Source organism: Scleropages formosus, chromosome 20, assembly GCF_900964775.1.
Source record: "Scleropages formosus chromosome 20, fSclFor1.1, whole genome shotgun sequence".
In the NCBI taxonomy this organism is placed as follows: domain Eukaryota; kingdom Metazoa; phylum Chordata; class Actinopteri; order Osteoglossiformes; family Osteoglossidae; genus Scleropages; species Scleropages formosus.
Window position 1 is genome coordinate 13,677,711 of NC_041825.1, and position 17,494 is coordinate 13,695,204.

Below are 17,494 nucleotides of genomic sequence, written 5' to 3' on the forward strand. Positions count from 1 at the left end.
AGTTGCATCATTGTATCAAATTCTATAATGATATCTTAGTACGACCGTATACTTAGTCATTCCATAGAATATTGTTATTCTTAATACCGACAAAGCCATGTAGCAAACCTATATAATAAAAACAAGACGGTAAGACAGCTCAGACCGTCTCCCAGTCGGGGTGATGTCACAGACTGAATGCAGTTGCATAACAATGAATATAATAAACCTTAGAGCATAGCAGGGAGAAATGATTGCTCTCACAGTGCAGCGCATTCAGATTGCTAATTAAAGAGGCGTACTGAATTCCTCCCTTTGTGATGGCAGTAAGTCGTACCTGCACAAAGTCAGGGAGAGCTCTGCTGCATCTGAATCACGAGCGAGGAAAACATATTCCTCTTCACACAGTGAGACTTGCTTATGCAATCGAGTGCAGCCGCAGTGCCGTTCTGTGATTCATGCAGGCCGCTTCGTTTTCTGTCTTGGGCTGCAGAATGCGTTGGCCAGATATAGGGTGTCACCAAGATCCCATCCAGAGAGCAGCGAAATCCCAAGTGGCATTAGTTAAGTATGAACTTTCGAGGCAGACTTCGCCAAAAGCTGCACTCGTGCTGTAACAAAACATACTGAGAGGTTTTGGCTGAGCTACAAATAGGCCGGAGCTTGAATATTTTTTCTGGAGAGAAGAAAAGAAATAGTATTGTTTAAAATCACAGAATTTTATTTATCAAGAAGGCTATTGTGCGATGTCAGATTTTGCACCTAAACAACAGAATTGCTCGAAGCTTTGCTAACTAATGCTCTGTTTGTAAGCAAATTCCCTCTGATCCCATGTAAACAAGACAGGTTCCAGCAACCGATCAGGTGCGTCACACCAGGGTAACACATTTATATAAACATTTAATCATGAATAATCAATTTTAAGGTGTTAAACCTAGGCTGCCTTCACCCTTGTACACAAAGATAATCACCGCAGATGCCTGACAAAGATTATATCGTCACATTTGGAACCTGCATGTTTTAGTACGTTTGAGTTTCAATACTGGGTAAAGGTCACTATTCAGGTACATTAGTAACCCTATTTGGCCAGTATTCAGTCTCAATACTGTAACAGAATTTTGTTAATAAACAGCTTTAAAAGTTCGATCACATGAAAATACTGGCATCAGGCAGATTTTCATTTGTTCGGTGAAAGTACAAGTATGTTGGTGCGAAGACTTGAACCGGCTGTATAAAAGAATGTGATGCTCACCATTAACAGCCTGACGGAAAAATATGAGTCAATAAGGCTGAGTGATATAGCAAAGCGCACTTTAACAAACAGAATGAAATGTTTAGTTTTTAAGAGGTCCACATTATAAATGCATCATTTCCCCACTTCTCTCAAATCATTTTGAAAATCTGACTGCCTCATCTTTTATTTATTCATTTTTGGGGGGTTTCTTTTGCACATTACCCATTAATTCTGCTGTACATTTTTATATTGAAGTGCATAGTATATTGTACATTGTGTATCATCCAGGCAATTTGTGTCATACAGAAAAACAAAAAAAAAACATTTGCACAAACACACATTTCAATGAGCAAATGTGTGTGTGTGTGTGTGTGTGTGTGTGTGTGTGTGTGTGTGTGTGTGTTTGGGCATATGTGTGTTTGTGTGCTGGCTGCATTAAGACTTCGAAGCTCGCAGGAATCAGCGCTGTTGATTCAGAATGAGTCACTCAGCTCAGCGCCTTTATTTTTGGAATTATCTCCAGGCTTTCAGGAATATTTTACAAAAAAGGAAGTCAATGTTTAAGGAAGCAACGAGTCTGCTGTTTCAGGTCTGTGCTAGAAAGGAACACAGAATAGCATTTATAGAACTGAATGGTGGCAGTATAGAAACCATCATGTAAATGACAAGAGCGCACTTGTTACAGGCCCACAATAGAAAATTACAAAATCCATCTTCATCCATCCATTACGTATAGATGTCTGCAAATGTATAGTCCAGGTGGCAATTCAAAATCTGATGATATGTTAAAGTGCACGTGGTGTTGAAAAAGCTCAGTACCGCTGGTAAACTTTATCTGAAATGAGGACATCTCCATTTATAATTTCCTAGTTGGACACGAAATGAGGTGAATATTTCGAAATAATTTTCAGCAGTCAACTATGAATAAAAGTTGTCTGCTAAGCGGTGAATTAATAATTCACTGGCCAATATTATCTAATTTTTTTTTTTTTTCCCCAATAGTGAAGAAAACTAAACCCCAGGTTTTTTTTTGTAAAGCCCTTGACTACTAGTGAGACAGGTGTTTAAAGGTATACAAAGGTTTTTTGGTTTTAGAAACACATCAGGAAGCCTTGTCACTGTGACAGAGAGCGGTGATCCATTTTCATGCTGCGCTGCACAATCCCACATTGTCCTTAAGCAATGGATAGGCACAGCTGCAAAGCCATCAACCACAGCACCATTTCTCCGAGCTGATGCTAAATCATTAAAGCCATTTATTTCAACTGATCCCTTTTGTCCTTCTCCGGCAGAAAGCGTTGTACCTCGAAAACGCCCTGCGTTCTAATAAAAAATATTACAAGTTCTGTTCATTTTCTTTCTCTAAGCCAATAAGCATGTGCTGGTTTGACGTTACAAAATGCAATTATGAATGACACAAAAACTTAAGGGAATCATTTCAGATTTAATATCTGATTTAAGCCACGAAAAAGCAACTGCACACGCCCTTGTGTTAACGTGTGCCGCCGTTTCCTTTTCGTAAATTAAGTACCGCATTAATGCTCATTGACCTTAAGTAACATTTCAGAGCGTTGTGTCATAGCACACGTCATCTTATTGCTAAGGGGGTCTTAACAGTCTGGTAACTTTGGACTCATTAACTGTTAGGTAACGCAGAACATGGTGTGCACTGTTGGGAGCTGCGAAGAGAAGCGAAATGATCCATTCACCCACCTTATCCCCAGTCCTGGCTGTGTTCAGCTGACCACAGCGGGCCGTGCAGTTTAAAAGCGAGCCCTCGGGGGACCAAACATGGAAAGAGGTCCGCCACCACGCACACCAGGCCTATTTATAGCACGGGCCGCTCCTACCGGTTCCGATATGTCACCCCACAGTCAGGCACGCTTTCCGCGGAAAACAGGACAGACGACATGGGAAAACGTGAACAAGGCTTGCGTAATCCATTCCTTCCGACAGGGACCGTCTGCCTCCCGCAAACACGTTAACTTGCGAAGATAAATGGCTGAAAGAATAAATGTTACCTCTGACCAACACCGCGGCTGCAAATAGGACCATGATCAAATCAATGTGTGTCACGTACCCAGACTTTGCTCTAACAATGCTAATTATGGCCTCAGTGGTAGGCAGCGTTGACAGAAAGACAAAGTCATTCACCGCATGAGCACACCAGAAAAATTTGAGGACCAATTTAAATGTAAATTTCCCCATCGCTTATTCTCCTATATATAGTATTGGTAATGCGCTCCTGATATCCTTCAAGAGGGCTGTTTGTGATCACAATTCTTCAGTAAGGCTTCTCATATAAATGATTCTGTCTTTTTTTTTTGTATATATATATATATATATGTTTAAAATGTTCCAAGAAAATATGTATTTTTTATTTCTTTAAGCTGGTGGATCAAAACAAACCATGAAGGATGAAATTTCATAGATCAGTTTATCTGTAAACGTGCATAAATGCAGATGAAAATATGTATGGTCTTTGTTACAAAGCAAATTAAATAAAAACCATTTAAAGGACATCTGTAAAATCTTTCAGCTGTTTCCCGTTTGCACTCACACCGGCTGAACTGCTTGTCCCATACAGGGTCGCGCCTAAGCCGGCAACACAGGGTGTGAGGCTGGAAGGGGAGGGGACACACCCAGGAAGGGGTGCCAGTCCATCACAAGGCACCCCAAGCGGGACTCAAACCACAGACCCACCGGAGAGCAGGACCCGGTCCAACCCACTGCGCCACTGCACCACCATGCCACCGCACCCTCTGTTTGCACTCAGCAGTGAATTAAAATACTGATTCCAAAAACTGTATTAGGAGTTCGTCAAAGTCAAAAGGTAATACAATATCAAAATGAATGACCGTAAACCACGGGTGGAAAGTTCAAGTCCCAGGAGACATGTAAATATAAAACCCTTGAGAGAAGTACTTGATTTAGAAAGCTCAGGTTAATCATAGCTAATATTAACTAATTGCTTTATTGTATTGTTCTGTCTAAGATAATCTGTAGAATTTATCCCATTTATGCAGCTTTTTTGACTGAAGCAAGCCCAACAAGTGCCTTGCTCAGGGTTGCTCTGGCATAACATGGGATTTGAACCTGCAAGTTTAAAGGTCATGTGCTTAACTGCCCCACTACCTCCTGGCCCAAGGTATGTCACTGCTCTACAAATGGGAACAGCTGTAGATCACTTTGGATCAAAGTTCTGGATAAGTGATTCAGCAACATCAGTTTCAAACACTAAAGAGAAGATGTCTGGAAAAGCCTTTTTTAAATTATTGAATGCATCAATAATTACAAGCGAGTCTGATCACAGTCAGGCATTGGATGTGATCACCTATAAGTGACCTAGGAAAATATCCTGCATTTAATTCCACAGAACTATTCATACAGCACTTTTAGTGCTGCATTCAACTTACAGGATTTGCAGGTTAGGTCACAAGTTGCATTGCATTTAATTGGATTTGGATCCAACAAGCTGTCGGACCCAGGTGGGCTGGACTGTTATACCCTTGATTGCACACTTTAACGTTGGTCAAAATGACATGAGAGAAGATTTATTTGAGTATATCTCCACAATTTCTGTGGATTTAAAATGCAAATGAGGATTTTCTGGTTTTATGACATTCATAAGTCTAATTTGTGGTTATAGTCCTTGTCTGTGAACGTGTGTGTCTTCCCTGCAGTTGGCTGGTTTTCCATCCAATGGGTATTCTGGATTTTTTGCCAAAATAGGGGGTGAGCAATTGATCAGGTGGACTTGCTTTGTTGGATGTCACTAGGCTATACAAGCTTATCATGTAAAAGCAGAACCCCTTCCAGCAGGAAAAGAAAGTTAAATCACATCTATGCAATATTATATGAAGCCTTGAGATTTTCACTTTAGCTTTTACGAGTAAATGAGATGGATTTGGCATGCAAGGATGCAGATGTCCTTGCCACACTCACTTTTGCTCCACTAATATACCTGACTTCTTAATTTCCATAAAATACTGCAACGTTCTGTGGACATTGATAATCGCTAAATATTTCTGTGCTGGTGATATAAGTGACTATGTCCTAGGGTGTAGTAATTCATGTCCTAGAGCTCAGTAATTTATCATGACTCTGAAGAATAATAAAATCTAATAAAATCTAAAATCCTTGCATGTACCTTGGCAGAAGCCCTTTTTCCCCTCAATGCACAGATAGCGTAATGCAGTTTTATAGCATTGTCTTCCTTCTGCTCTTCCAGCCCGATCCTTTCTGCCAGTGTGCTGCATTCTCAGCCAACTCGTTTCATTTTTGTTGAGATGGCATGCTCTTTGGGGTGAATCCGAGCCCAATAGTTGAGGATTGTTTCAGGGCTCTCAAAGGAAGCCTGGGCCCTCGCCAGCGTCCCACATGCCTGACGGCTGAGTGCTGCTCTCTCTGTGTCCGAGGGTCTGGATTGTACACTATGTACTGAGACACATTTTTCCTGGCGCCTGCCCAGGAGCTGGAGACTGCATGCAGTGGAGAGTTAGGACACCTATGCCTCCATGTCCATCCTGACCCAGCAGATCCAGCCCCTTAAAAACCATACATGACATGTCCATTGCTTAAATGTGACACAGTAGTATGTTCTTATAGTATTTCCAAAATCTCTGCCTTGTTAACTGCTATTTTTCATTCAGAAAGCCTCACAAAATTTAATTTCAACATTCTGACTGTATACATTTATCTGATACTTTTTCTCAAAGGAACATGCGATGTTAAGGTGCTTACAGTTATTTATTCATTGATACAGCTGGGTAATTTTACTGGAGCAATTTAGGGTGAGTTCCTTGCTCAAGGGTACTACAGTCAGAGGTGGGAATTGAACCTGCAACCAGGCAGTAGCTCTAAGCACTGCAATACCAGCTGTGCCCATCGATTATTGATAAGCAATTTTGCACTTATTCAAAACAAGCTTAAAGTGCTGTAATGGTGAGAATTGAAGCTGTTTCAGGTAAATAATAATGTGATCAAAAATTGACGTCCTCTGAAGGCATTACGTATGATGCGTCGGTCAGGTTCTGGAGGAGTCTCTGCCGACAGCTAGCATGTGGTTCAGCTCACTCAGTGCCAGGATTCAGCACAATGCAGCCGCAGGAAGCTACAATTATTTGTGCCTGTTAGACACTGATCAGGTTGGCAGGGGTTTTCGTGTGTGGAGCCTCGCACAATGGAAAGGTCTGGAGCCCTGCCTCCTTGTCAGTGTAGCAGCCTGTGTCTCTGGCACGAGGACACATTGTGGTCCCGTGGCCTCCGTCACACTGCTGCTTTGTGATTAAAAGGTCCATGTTGTTAAAAGGACAGCGACACAAGCGTCGTTACATCCACAAGGTGCCGTCCCAAGGGGACTGCACACTTACCTCTCAACATTTTCAGTGCATAGGTGACCGTGTTTGATGACTATGCATGGCTAATGATAGGCTGACTGCAAAAATAGTGAGATAATTAACCTTTAAACGCAGACTAGAGTATGAACAATCCTTAACAAAGAAGAAAGCCTAAGAAAAAAATCAGTTTTGCTCCAAATTACCAAATAATTATTGAACACATTTCCTTCCACAATGTAAATTAATAAACATGTCTAAAACAAAATTATAACCTTTGCAAATCTTCACTCTATGTAAGCATGAACAAGCAATGTGTTTTTTCTTTTTTTTTAAAATAGTTTTTCACAGGCTATTATCAAAACCATGTACTGTTCTCTGGAAATCAACACTTTTTAAAAAATAATTTAGAATAACAGTTTGATTCTCTGCCCCATTGTCTTTGCTTTTCCCTGTGAGGTCTTGGTCTTCTTTCACAATATGCATAAAGTGAATAAAATAAAGACAGTAAAGTTCAGTTCCTCACTTGGTCCATTACCAGCCTGGTTCTTCTGTCACCACACACACTTTCTGAACCGCTTGTCCCATTCAGGGTCACGGGGAGCCAGAACCTAACCTGGCAACACAGGGTGTAAGGCTGGAGGGGGACGAGACACACCTAGGACAGAACGCCAGTCTGTCGCAAGGCACCCCAAGCAGGACTCAAACCCTAGACCCACCAGAAAGCAGGACCCAGTCCAACCCACTGCGCCACCATGCCCCGCTTCTGTTGCTAACCTTATAATAATATAGATCAGGTAATACAAACCTGTGATTCCGTAAGGTTAAAGCATCACAGCACATGCTCTCTTACAGATGAGTGTCATTCTATGCACTATTAAGCTTTACAGTTATATATGGTGATAAATTATAATAGTAATCATTAAATAAATATCATTTTCAAAACATCATAGCTACAGTAAAAAACTAAGGTCATATCATTGAGAGCTGACAAATTTTTCTTTGGTCCTATATCATCTTGACAGTCCTTTTGTGATGTATATGTGGTTGTTTCAGCTCAGTGAAAATACACCTTAATGTTGGCAGATGTTGGCAGTTAGTCATTTGCTGGCTAACTAATGCTACACTCAAAAGCTAAAGGATTTGATAAATGGTACTGTATACAGACACACACACACACAAATTCACAGCCCTGCCTCTTGGTCTTCGATCCCTTATAGAAGTAGAGCAATAGTCTCTTTTCCATGGAACACAGCTTGGCAAGAACTGTACACAATACTGTTACTTTACACCATAAATGTCCTGACAGCATTTCAGCTAACATTCTGAAATATTTAAGAATAATGCAGATCACTGGGGTTGTTGCCTTAAAACACTTCAGTTTCTGAAACATCAGTATACATTCAAAACCCATCAGTGTACAGGGGGTAGTTTATAATATCATGAACATTATAGGTTTTGAAGTAACATTATTCCACTGATCTACTGACAAAATTTGAGCATACTATTCAGTAAAAATGTAACCACAACTCAACACACACTTTTACTGAGAAATTCAAAAGCAATTGTTGTTTGTGACACCATTACAACCTTTTAAAGAATTATTATTTCACTTTAAATAAGTATGAAAGTACACACACAATCTGAAACCACTTGTCCCATATGGGGTTGCAGGAAACCAGAACCAAACCTGGCAACACAGGGTGTAAGGCTGCACGAGGAGGGGACACACCCATGATGGGACGCCAGTCCATCGCAAGGCACCCCAAGCAGGACTCGAACCCCAGACCCACCCGAGAGCAGGACCCGGTCCAACACACTGCACCACCATGTCCCCCTTGTACGAAAACACTAATAGCCTAAAATATATTACTAATAAAAATAATATTCAGCATGTCCACTTGTGAATTTTCATCGGATGTTGCAATGTTACATCACTGGTGATCCTGTTAAAGAGTGAAAGAACAGTGGACAGCGGTTTTATCAACACAAAAGAATTACACTTATAAATAGAAAAAAGGAACTTCCTTGATGCTGAGTATTGACATTTGAACCTCAGAAAGGATTCAACCATGGGGAGTTGTCAGTGTAACTTGTGCATGACAAAACATGTTCCACTAAGAAACGAAACTCAAGAATCCATCAGACATTTTTCACCGAACAGTGAGATCGAGCTGCGAGAAGCTCATACGCAGCTGACGCTGAGGTGGTTAGTTTGTGTGGTGAGCTGTCATGTCACATCATGGTTCTCATAACCACAAAGTGCCATATAACTGGACCTCAGACTTGGCATTAACTGTGCCACTGATGCAAAGCAAAGGAAAGCTATAAAAATTTTAAATGGGAGACATAATGGCTTAATAGGGAGGATGACATTTACATAGCAAACAGTTCATGATATGCAGATGAATTTTTTTCCTGCTGCCCACGGGGGAATACTGTATGTGATGTCAAGCAGTATGCAATTGGTGAGACTGAGCCCATAATGAGAGAGTACAGAGGATCCGGATGCCATTTGCCAATTTTGTTCCACAGGAGGTGGTAACTAACAAGATATTATGGCATCTGCAACTCTATATGGATTTAATTTAGCTCTTTATTTAGCCTATGAAGTGCAGTGTTCAGATGTCTCCAAATATAACATGAATGGAAACCTACACTGGCCCTTGAAGCAGTTTTTTCACGCTTAACGCAGGGGTGTTTAAATGTCACGTGTTCAGTTTTTCATGTCGAGTCTGTTATAATCTGTGTAATATGAGAGAGGGAAATGTCCGGAATCTCATCTCAGAGCTTTTGTCTCTTGTCTTGGGACCGGCCTAAAAATGATAGAAGACAATCTGCTGTAGTGCTGTGCTGCACCGACTTCCAATGAATCCCACATTGTTTCAGTGTAGCAGATACACATTGCATGTGATGCCCTGCGGATCCGTGCTCTGGTGTCCTAACTGGCAGCATAGCATGGTACTAGAGCAAATGCCACATGAAAGCCACGGTGAACACAGGCCTCCCCGTGTCACACACATCGTCAAAGGATCATCTCAGCTGCTCACAGTCTCAGGATGCCACAGGCAATGATATCAGAGTAGTCAGACCACAGAGTCATAGTGGCTAGTGACATTCAACACAGTGTATGAATAGCGACCACAGAGTGCAAAGCAACTAGGGGGGTGTGGTGGCATGGCATGGCGTGGCGGGTTCAGCTGGTGCCTATTGTGTAGAGGGTCTGGGGAGGCGGCGGCAGCGAGCGCGCTTGGCGGTTCGGCGCGGGCGGTTTCTCCCTGGCGGTTACGGCGTGCCCGGGTGTTGGCGCGGTACAGGCCGGCCCGGGAACTCCGTCTACCCGACTCGCTCGCCGCACGGCGCCGGCCCTCACCGGGTGTGGGACCCCGGGCCCGCCGGGTCCCCTCCGCCATTCCGCCAGCCTTTAACCTAACCGAAAGGGAGCCGCGGGGACCTTGCCGTGGTCCCGCTACGCAGGCGTCGGGGGCATCCCCGCGCCGGCCCGCCCCGGGTACCTACTTGAGGTGCCTTGCGATTGACTGGCGTCCTGTCCTGGGTGTGTTCTCTTACCCTTCGGCCCTACGCCCTGTGCTGCCTGGTAAGGCACTGGCTTGCCACGATCCCCGGCTTGAGACAAGCAGTATTCTTTTCAGGGCATATTACCAGTTTAGCAATGTACTTGGATAATACGTTTTGCAGGTTAATAAATAGTTCTTTTAAGGTATGTTGTAGTGAAACAGGTGAGGAGTGTGTACATCAACATGAGTACATTAATTCCAGCTATTTCTAGAATGCAATTAGTCACAAGTCTGAAGGTGTAAAGCGCAAAGTGCCCCTTCATAAAGTAGTGGACTGGGCCCTTTTTCAGGGTCCTTGACTGTTCCTAAATAAGCGCATCTCTTTACAGCTGTTCGCCTTCACAAAATAAAACTGAGCACGTTTAGTTTTGTGAAGTATGAAATGCATTATTTTCCTCATTTCCTTTTTTGCTTTTGCTTGCATATACACACAGCAGGTTGCGCTGGTGTCTCACTGTGCATCCTCCGTTTAGACGTGCATTCGAATGAAGCTCAGTGTGTGTAGAGTCTGTTGCGTGAACATGTGTTTCAGGAGGATCGGTGTGACTCTAAATTGCCAATAGTGTGTGTGTTTTATGTGTATGATTAGATAACTGAAGGAGTTTAATGTTGGGTACCTAGCACTGTAAGTCACCTTGGACATAGGCCTTAGCTAAATGTAACTTATGAGTAAAACAGTAGGAAATATGTAATATGTAATGCTGCATATTTACGTGTGAAAAATTACTTGTACTTAGGGGCGCTCATTTATGATTGTATTTTGCTAAACTGGCTCTACGTGGTATCTCCTCCGAGTGGATCAAAGCTGACGATGAGCGCATGCTGAAAACACGGGGATTCTGCAAGCAATCAACAAGCATCTGTTTAAATAAAAATTTCATCAAAAGAATGATGTTTTTATCCTCACATCCTAAAGACAGGGAAAGTGCGTTTCAAATTTAGACATATCCTGGCATATTCTCTTCTGTAGAAGGAAAACTTGACTGCTGTTATCCAAGTCCATTTGACATTTCAGATCAAATCTGCATTATAGCAGTGATGTCACTGTATTTTTAAATATGCTTGTTTTTTATAAATAGAGTATGGTTAAATAATGTATAATGATCATGGGAAAACCTTCTTTCATCATTCCAGTTTGCCTGATGAAAGAAAAATTGCATTTTTTTTGGGTCAAAGCTAACCGAAGCAAGGAAACTTCCAAATGGAAATTTTGTCATGAATTTCCCACAGCAATCAAAATATGGAAATGAAGGGTGCACATCCAACTGTTACATGGTCATTGTGTTTCATAATGTTTACGTATGCCTGTGGTGAAAGTTCATGCATTTATTCCACAGGACAGTTGACAGGGACTAGTCTTCACTGCAAAGAGTATGAAGGTATAAGACAGAAAAAAGAAATAATGTTTATCGGGGATAAATACACTGTACGTCTGTGCTTCAAGGGGAGTCAAGAAGGTACTCCCTGAAACCATGCACTGAATCAGCAGTTTAACTCTAGACTATCTATTAAGGTATAGTAAAATATGTAGTTGAAGTAGAGTCCCTGCTATGCATGTGATGCAAGTGGGTGTTAAGGGCTCACTGCACTGCTAAGCTTTTAATCTCAACCTTTCTGTACTTCTATGTGGAGGTTATACTGGGTTTGCCCTTTGGGTTAGCACAAATACTGGAGCCCCCCCGAAAGGGCAATCCCTGAAAAGGCTTTCTTCATGGTTAGTATTTCCATAATGGCTAACGTGACAATACATGCATGCTGTAAGCCTGGGTTTCATATTAGGATACCGGCACAGCAGCCTTACAAACACCTGCTGTCAAAATATTTAGGCTAGTTCAACTGACTGCCCATTTCAAAGTATGTAATATTCAGCAGAATGGGTCTGAGATTAACAATCAAGTGTCTTTACAGTCAAACCTTTTACCTCGTGAAGTAGTAAATTGGGACAATACCAATAAACAGGGCAGCTAGCAGCAGAGGGGTTAGAGCTACTGCCTTTGGACCCCAAGGTCACAGGTTTGATCCCCAGCCGTAGTACCCTTGAGCAAGGTACTTACCTTAAATTGCTCCAGTAAAATTACACAATGGTATAAATAACTGTAACATTATCAGTTGCTTTGGAGAAAAGCATCAGAGAAATCAATATGTGTAAATTAATGTTGTAATAGACTCACTCATTCATTTTCATTAACCACTTGTCCTTGTCACGGTTGCCACAGTCCAGAGCCTGTTATAGAGTCACTGGGCATTAGGCTAGGAGGGCTACGCTGTGGACAGGACAGCTGTCCATCAGAGGGTAGCCACACAGGCATGTTCACACACTACGGTTACAGTCCCCAATTCACTGACACGTGTTTCTTTGGACTGTGGGAAGAAACCAGAGCACCTGGAAGAAACATAGATACAGGGAGAACTTGCAAACTCAAAACAGACTGAGCTTGATTCCAACCTGCACTTTGCACCCAAATAGCCCAGGTGCCGTGAGACAGCAGGACTGGCTGCTGTGCCACAGTACTGCCCCTATTTAGTAGACATTTTAGTAAAATATTCCTAGTAAACAAATCACTCACTCACTCACTCATTCATTCACTCAATTTTGTTAACCATTTTTCAAGTCTGGAGTCAAAAGCACATAGTGCAAGGCTAAGGGGGGTACATCCTGGACAGGACACCAGTCCATCGCAGGGTTTACATAGAAATGTAATATGCAATTTAAATTCAATTAACTTAAATTAAAAAAAATAGTAAAAAAATTAAATTCAATTAAACTTTTAAAATCATTTTAATTGTAGGAAACATTAAAGGCACAAACAAAAAAATGTACGTATTTTAAGGGCACATACTTTAAAATACTTCGAAAATACAGAGGTTTTCATAAGGTCAGAATAAATTTCAGTGCTCTACATGCTATAGCTTCCGAATGGGAAAGAATCTCCCTGGCTGGCCCTCTGTTGGTTGCCGTTTATTGATTTTTTTTTTTTTTTTTTTCCAAGCCTGTCAGTCTTTTGTCTTGCATGTCACCACCCTTTGCGAACTTCAAAGCTCATTGCATAACTCATGGAACAGGGGCAGTGGATATTTAGAGCAGCTTTCTGTTGCTGTGTTTCTCTGATGGAGGAATTACATAAGTCCCATGCAGGGATGAATTCAGGTCGCGTAGCAGGGAGCCCATGTGAGTGATTAGACGAGACACTCAGAAGAATTTCATATGGATGGGTTCCGGCTCTGGGGAGAGGAAAAGATTAACCCAGGTCTGTCTGGAGGGTCTGCTGGTCCGCAGTTACACAAGCCCATTTGTTCTGCTTGGCCATGCACTATTCTTGCCCTCCGAGTGCTCGGCCCTGAAAATAAAAGCTATTAAGGAGCGAACGCGCAGCTTTTGTTGACGTCAAAGGCAAAGCTCTCACCCTTGTGATGTGGCGTCTGTGGGGATTGTGTTACACTCGTAGAGGACTGCCCCCACAGCGCAGGAGGCAGCTGGCTGCCCAACACCGCTGTCATGAGCGGCACCTCAAATGATAGCACACAGTTGACCTCTAAATCTGCACTGACCGAGTGCTGAAACAAATGCAAATGTCCGCCAATTACTGCCATGTGATCGGCTATAAAAGTCGCTGTCTGTAATCCCATAAAGCTGCTGGAACTATGGAAACAAATGTGAAAGTTGAATGGCAAATTAGGAATGGAACACAAGGTCAATGGACCGTTGAAATGTCGCTGTAAGTTTTGTTTAACACGAGTTCAGGTTCTAGTCGATTTTGTTAGTATTACTATTATTATTATTATTATTATTACAGAATTGAGCAGAGGACATGGCAGAGTTTTACGGTGGGTGGGCCTCATGAAGTCTGGGGAGAGGCCAAGGGAAGATCTCCAGCTGACAGCTAACACAACCCTGAAATGCAATAATAAGACAGGGTCATGTCCAGCTTGAAAATGATCATGTTGAAGATGGAAACTAGCTGTCGGCTGCTGGTTCCCACCTCGTTTCATGTGACCCATTTATGACTTGTTTATGAGATACCGAGATTCACAGAAACAAGACTGTTCTATGTTGACTCTTTCACTGCAAGATAATAACACTATAAAATAACTGATTATGAAATAATTATGTTCTTTTAGTTAATTTGCACAAATTTTGCAGGCACAAAAAGTACAGCTACTACAGATTCAAAGGGTTAACATGGTCCCACTCACATCTTCTGAACCGCTTGTCCCATACGGGGTCACGGAGCCTAACCCGGCAGCACAGGGCGTGAGGCCAGAGGGGGAGGGGACACACCCAGGACGGGACGCCAGTCCGTCGCAAGGCACCCCAAGCGGGACTCAAACCCCAGACTCACTGGAAAGTGGGACCTGGTCCAACCCACTACGCCACTACGCCACCGCGCCCCCTCCACTCACTGTCAACTACCCATAATTACATTATGACATCTCAGGACTGTCACTAAGAAAATATGCTGGTGATATTTAGATTATATAAAAGCTGTATTCACTAGTAATTAGGATTAATTGTGCTTTAATGACTGAAGATTGCACTTAGTATAACAACAAATCTAATCGAAAATTTTAACACTAACATTTAAGACATAATATTAACATGGTAACTAATGTATATTCAACAGTCATCATAGTCACCATATGATAACTCAGTAAAATACATTTTCAAATACGGACGGCCCTCGATTTATGATTTTTCGACTTTACGATGGTGAGTTGACAACAGACATTCAGTAGAAACCATACTTCGAATTTTGATTTTTTCTTCCCAGGCAAACGATATGCGGTGCAATACTCACTCACGATGCTGGGCAGTGGCAGCGATCCGTATCTCCCAATCTGCCAAGTGGTTGTGTTTTGTGTACCCATAATGTCACAGAAACGTCCATCTGTGTCCCCTGCTACTGGTGGGAAGAAAAGGAGGGCAATTACTGTTGAAGAGAAACTCAAAATAATTACCCAGCATGAAGGTGGAAAGCCTGTAATGGCCATCGCACCTATGCTAGGCTATGATTTTCGGTAAGTTAATAATATTAAATGCATTTTCGACTTATGATATTTGACTTACGATGGGTTTTACAGAACGTAACCCCATCGCAAGTTGGGGACCACGTGTACGGGAAACTTTTTTTGTGGCTTGGAACAGTGGGCATTGAATAGTACCGTTTCCTCTCAGAGCCTGGGCTGTTTGGATGTAGTTTGGATCCAGCTCGGTCTGTGTACAGTTTGCATGTTCTCTCCATGTTCACACTGGTTTCCTCTCGCAGCCCAAAGCGTTGTTACAGTTAAATTGGTGATTCCAAATATGTGAGTAAATGAGTGCGTTGCTTCTCTGTGATGGATTGGCATCTTATTCAGGGTGTACCACTCTAGTGCCCTGTGCTCTCAGAAATTGGCTCTGGACCACTGTGACCCTAACAAGGACAAGCAGTGAACGAGCAAGCAAATGAGTTTCTCACTGCTGATAATTACAAAAACTGTAGCAGTGACTTCCTGAAGTTTGTTCATTTTTACTCTACGAGTACCATGTGTGAATTAAATCCTTCTTCGGGAGACAAATATGTAAAACGCATGATGCTTGAGAGGTTGCCTGACAATGGACACTAAAGCTAAATTTATTCCAGACCTGTGAGGCCCTCATGCCTGTAACAAGCACATATGTGATCAAGAGGAGTGGCGAAAAGTAGACAGTTTTGTCCATTTTTCTGAGATTCCGACTTGTGTGGCACCTCACCTTCCTTGCGGTCAGGAGGCTCATGAGCTCGCAGCACATTCTCTCCATTGGACATCTTCCAGGTCCTTACCTCCTGGTTGTACTGCAAGGACGTACCCCGGGTTAGCCAAATGGATCTCGTGATAATGCGCATCTCGGCGAAGCATGAAGGGGACTGCTGAGGTCAAACTGCATCGCAAACGTGCTTTAATGTTGAAACAGTTAACCTTTTTGATTGCGTTATCGCTTTTGGAGTGCCACTCTCTGGGAAATGCCTTCTCATTCAGAAGAACAGCCTTTGAGAGCGATATTTGCCATTATGCTGCCTGCTGTTGCCTTTTGTACAAATGGATTGCAAGAGTCAGTACCTACCCACAGATTTTTCTATTTCATTTACTGAGATGTCTGAAATCTAAAGATAACAGATTATTGAGGCACACAACCCATTTGTATAGAAAATCTAGCAGGAAATATTTGAGGAACAGTCGGTCTTGTGGTTAACATAAGGATACTAGTCCAGTTAGTCTCATAGAGCATTTGTGTATGTAGTCTTCATTATTATGTTTTTAATTTAAAAAAAGCAACTCTAAAATGAACAACATAATAGGACTTAACTTTGTTCTTGTTTAAAGCCATTAAAGTAGCATAAATTTGTCCCACATTCAAGCCATAACATTTGCTAGTATGTAGAAATTTGCATTAAAATGTTGAAATATTTTGTTTTATTTATAAGAACCAGTTGTAAAACGGGAATAACTTATTACAGTTCAGATAAGGTTATTGCCCGGGAGATAACAGAAATCACATACTGTAGTAAAGCAGTACGAGTAAATTGCAACGGACAGTAAGAGGAAATGTGATAGTTTCAGTGAAAAGATTGCAGCAAGTGGTTATGCAACGCAAACTGTAAAAAATACTGCAATACTATGCTGACCCCCAGTGGAGGATGCAGTACTCTTAGAGTAACTGTGCTCCATACTGCACACACACACACACACACACACACACACACACACACACACACACACACCAAACCAGCTCTCCTACAGACACCTGTGACATGTCTGACGTTGAAAGACCTGGAACCTATTGACCCTAACATGCATCACTGATGATGTGTTCAGGTGCATCTCAAGAAGTGCGATACTAAAGTGCAGTGTTTTCTTGAGAGACAGAGTCATCATGTCACAAGTGTCAGCTTTTGTATCTGTCATAAGCACTGTCTGTTCATATCTTACTCTCACTCGCTGACTTTCGCTAACCGCTTGTCCAAGTCAGAGTCATGGCAGTCTAGAGCCCATCCTGGAGGCTGAGGGCCCAAGGGCATGGGATGCCAAGCCATATGTTAAGTTAAATATATAACAAAAATGTCCTCTTCTTGTTCACCTTGGCTTTCTTCATTTCCTGGCTTAGGTGAAGGAGTGACTTAGTACTGTCCTTTCTGTGCAACCACATGAGTGAATGTGTGAACGCCCTGTGACGGAATTCATGTCAGATTATTGCTTCGATATGCTCCTCTGCAAATGTAGAGCTCACAGTTATTATTAAAGTAACTTAAAGCACTATAACACATCAGATATGCCCAATGGTTATTATTAACATGTACGGATGTACCCCGGAGTCTGTATGCACTGCCAGTGTTATGGCCCGATGTGGC